The sequence below is a fragment of the Microtus ochrogaster genome, chromosome 7 (genome assembly GCF_000317375.1).
Source record: "Microtus ochrogaster isolate Prairie Vole_2 chromosome 7, MicOch1.0, whole genome shotgun sequence".
In the NCBI taxonomy this organism is placed as follows: Eukaryota; Metazoa; Chordata; class Mammalia; order Rodentia; family Cricetidae; genus Microtus; species Microtus ochrogaster.
The window spans coordinates 72,726,525-72,731,444 of record NC_022014.1 but is presented as its reverse complement, the minus strand read 5'-3'; positions in this window follow the sequence as shown (position 1 = coordinate 72,731,444).

The following is a 4,920-nucleotide window of genomic DNA, read 5'->3' as shown; positions in this document are numbered from 1 at the left end:
GTTTTTCGAGACAGGGTTTCTCTGTGGCTTTGGAGCCTGTCCTGGCACTAGCTCTGTAAACCAGGCTGGCCTCGAACTCACAGAGATCCGCCTGCTTCTGCCTCCTGAGTGCTGGGATTAAAGGCATGCGTCACCATCGCCCGGCAGAGTCTCTTTTCTTATTAGCAAGTTTTTAAGTTGAAAATGCGAGTGTTTCAGAAAAACAAAGCCAAGCAGTGGGGCTGGGGCGGTGACTCAGTAGATAAAACACTTGTCACGCCAAAGTGCAGACAGGAGTTCAGATCTCCAGACCCACATAAAATGTGGGGTGGGTGTTCCATAAATATTAAAGGCTTGTTCCTCAGTTGGCCTTTTGGGGAAGTAGGGGAACCTTTATAAGGTGGAACCCAGTGAGGTTATAAGTCACTGGATGGGTTCCAGTCATGAAAATTACTCACCAGAGTTCAGCTTTTTTGTCTATTTTGCTTCCCTGTCTTGCTTCTCCCACAGCATGGGGCCTTGCCATAGACCCCAAAAGAACAGAGTCAATCAATCATGGACGAAACTGCTGACACCGCGAGTCAAAGCAAACCTCCCTCCGTATCCGTTGATCATCTCGGGGTTTTGTTTAGTGATGGAAAAGCGGATGAACCCCCTGGGAAAGACACTAAGTGGGACAGGCACAGAGGCCTGCTCACCAACCCTTTACCTGGATCAGAAGACAGTGATGGAGATAGAGTAGCCAGAGGGAGGAGGATGGACAGACACACCAGGGGCCAGAGAAGATGTTCTTTCTGGTTCACTCAGCTCCCTTTCATACAGCCCAGGCCCACCTGCCTAGGGATGGTGCTGCCCACAGTGGGCGCTGCTCTCCTGTGAAAATCACCATCAAGAAAATCCCCCCAGGGCTGGAGAGATGGCTCAGAGGTTGAGAGCATTGCCTGCTCTTCCAAAGGTCCTGAGTTCAAATCCCAGCAACCATATGGTGGCTCACAACCATCTGTAATGGGGTCTGGTGCCCTCTTCTGGGCTGCAGGCATACACCCAGACAGAATATTGTATACATAATAAATAAATAAATGTTTAAAAAAAAGAAAATCCCCCCAAAGACATCTGGTCCAGACAGTTCTCCAATCAAGGTTTCCTTTTATGGGGTGACACTAGTTATATCCGGTTGACAGTAAAAACTAACCAGCACAGGGAGAGTTATACCTCAGTGCTCCCCAAATTAATGTGACCAGCATGCTCCTGACTGTTGGCCACTTAACTACTTTCCCATCTTTAGCTGTAGGTGTATTACTTGTGTGGGTGTACATATATATTGAAAACTTATATATATTCAATTCAAATTATAGATACTCAATATATACTATATTATATATTGTAATATATTGGTATCATGTATATACATATATACAGCTTTCCAAATGTACATATATATAATTTTCAATATGCATATATATTTCAATATACATCTATATCCTGAGGCAGGTGGGTCTCCCTATAAAAACGAAACTGAGTGAGCAAGAGAGAACTTCTTCTCCTCCCCTCCCACTCTCTCTCCATCTTTTTTTAACTTAGAGCCAAAGAGAGATTATAAAAGGGGGGCAGTGTCTTTGTCATCCTTTCTTGTCTGATGCCCTTCAGGATGTGTGCCACACGCTTCCAAGAGCCTGACTCTCCCAGGGGCCCATAATCACCGGAGGGTTTCCATGGGTCACCCACCTCCACCACCACCACACTAGCTTCTATTATGGGTGAAGGGCTGGTGATCAGGCCTGTGTGCCGGTCCTGCTTAGCACCTCCTCTCCCAATGTGTTCATCAGGTTTTCAATCACTACAACAAAAACCCGAGATAAATAAATAAACACACACATATGTGTGTATGTATGTATCTACACACATGCTCACACACACACACATTGGCTTTCTTTAGTTACACGCCACATCACATTTATTTCCCTTATTCACTCATTAAGTAAGACAACAAGAATTACTTGGACAGTGAACTTCTCATTATTTCCCTGAGTGTCTTCTCTGAATGTCATGCTAACCTTACGTCTGACAGTGAGAGAACAGATTATTTCTAAGCAAAGAAGACTTGAGTGTGGCAGTCACCACTCTCACTTCCGGACCTTGTAATCCTGCACAAATTATTCAGTTGTTTTTTCTACAATTTATTTTTATTTTATAGATCAGAATTTGCCTGTGTGAAGGTTAAGTGCAGTGACTGCAGTACCCATAGTGACCAGAAGAGGGCATCGGGCCCCCGGAACTGGAATTAGAAGAGGCTAGAAGCCACAACGTGATTTCTGAGACTCCTGGGTCCTCTGCAAGAGCAGTGGCTGCTCTCAACCACTGAGCTACCTCTCCAGCCCTTGTTCTGGTTTTCCGAGCCTCTGCGTCATCTGTGAAATGAGACTGATAATGCCTACCTGGAATTACACAGCAGGGGATGTCAGAGTAGACAGAGAACATAACACAGAATTAATAAGGCGCTTTTAAAAAACAACATTGATTTATTCGTTGGCAGTTGTGGGGGTGGGGTGGGTGTCACACACACACACACACATATGGAGGGCAGAGGCCAGCCTCCACCATAAGGGTCCCAGGAATCAAACTCAAGTTGGCACACTTGGCACTAAGCATCTTTACCAACTGACGCATCTCAGCAACCCAAAGGCACCCATTTATCACTGTTGGTTTTCTTTGCTTGTGGATGTTTCTGTGTGAATACAGCACATTAATGGCATTTGGTTCATTTTTTTCCCTCGCTTACTAAGCATCTTGGCCACCTTTAGCCGTCCTGAGGAATGCAAACATACTTTAGTATTAAGCAGTACACTGAAGAGAAAAATAACCAATCATTTCAAGAGCAAACAAGGATTCCTCTCTGCTGACGTCTGTCATTTGTTCTCAGTGTATTTTTCAAGGCTCTCTGGGGTTACCCAAATGGTTTCTTGAGCAAAGGAAGCCAAGGGGCTGTTTGTCTCTGTCGCTCTGATGCTCGCACACCTGTTGAATGCAGAGACAGAGGTGAGAACCCAGCTGGTGTCTATAAAGCCATGCTTTATAGATATGCAAGGGTCAGAGGGGAAAAGCATTTGCTGTGGTGCCTGATGACTTGAGTTCCATCCTGGGGCCTACATGGAATGGAAAAGAAGAAATACTGCAAATTGTCCTCTGACTTCTCAGGGCACTCATGTGCGCATGCATGCATGCACACACCATAGAAAAAATCAACGTAATTTTAAAATTGTAAAGATAAACAAAACTGTTAAACGATGCCTCTCTTTTCTCTACTTTGGAAACAGAAACAACTATGCTATTAATAGTAACACACAATGCATTTGCTGCTATTTTAGTGAGTTGATAAATATAGTTTAGACCTTGTCAGTTTTACAGTCTGTTTGACTGAACAGCGAGGGATATCACACAAACACCAGCTCTCTGTCTGGGATTCTCCGTAATATATCAGAGTAAACAAAGGTCTGAAAAAGTTTGGGAGGCACTGATATAGTTAAGTGACATTTGGTAATTAGGCTAGTTAAATTTAGACACGATAATTGTTTAAGAGAGACAAAAAAGGGGAAGTGAAACGGCTCAGAGGGGAAAGGCACCTGCCACAAAACCTGATGTGCTGAGTTCTGAGTTTGAGCGTTGGGATCCCCAGAGTGGACGGACAGAATTGACCCCCGAAAGCTGTCCTCTGACTTCTGTACACATGCTACAGCACATGTGAGCATGTATTTGCACACAAACAGGGCATACTCACGCACACACACACACACACACACAATAAATAAATAAATAAATAAATAAATAAATAAATAAATAAATAAATAAATGGAGAGGGAGGTGTCTTAGTTATTGTTCTATTGCTGTGAAGAGACACCATGACCAAGGCAAGTCTTATAAAGCAAAGTATTTAACGAGGGACTTCCTTGATCACCGTGGTGGGAAGCAGATGGCCATGGCAATGAAGCAGTAGCTGAGAGCTTTGCATCCTGATCTGCAGGTAGCAGTCAGAGAGAGAGAGACAGAGACAGAGACAGAGAGGCTGTGCATGGTGTGGGACTTTTTTTAGATTTATTTATTAATTTATTATGTATACAACATTCCTTCCATGTATGCTTGCATGCCAGAAGAGGGCACCAGATCTCATTACAGATGGTTGTGAGCCACCATGTGGTTGCTGGGAATTGAACTCAGGACCTCTGGAAGAGCAGTCAGTGCTCTTAACCTCTGAGCCATCTCTCCAGCCCGGTGTGGGACTTTTGAAACCTCAAAGCCCACCTCCAGTGACACACTTCTTCCAATAAGGCCACACCCACTCCAACAAGGCCCCACCTCAGAATTCTCCCCAAACAGTTCCACTAACTGGGCACCAAGCACTTAAACATATGAACCTATAAGGGGCATTCTCATTCAAATGACCACAGGGGAGATGCTTGGAGTTTAGGAAGATGGCTCAGTGGTTAAAACCAGTGAGGACAAGAATTTGAATCCCCAAAACTCATATAGGTGTTGGATAGATACAATAGCCTACCTGTAATTCCAGTGTTTGGAAGGATGGAGCAGGGAATCTTGGGGCAAGCTGGCAAGCTAGATTAGCTTTATTGGCTAGATCTGGGTTCATTTGAAAGACCCTGGCTCAGCGAATAAGATAGAGGACAACAAGGAAGAATCCTGGTGATGCCAACCTTGGGCTTCCAGATACACAGACATACATACACATGCATCTGTGTCCACTCACACACATGCGTGCTCACACACAGGATATACGTGCATGCATACACACAAATACCACATACACACACATTTTTTTGAGAATAAAAGGCCATTATAACGTAAACTAAGGGTATTTTTAAACATTTACTCTGTGTGTGTGTGTGTGTGTGTGGTGTGTGTGGTGTGTGTGTGGTGTGTGTGTGTGGTGTG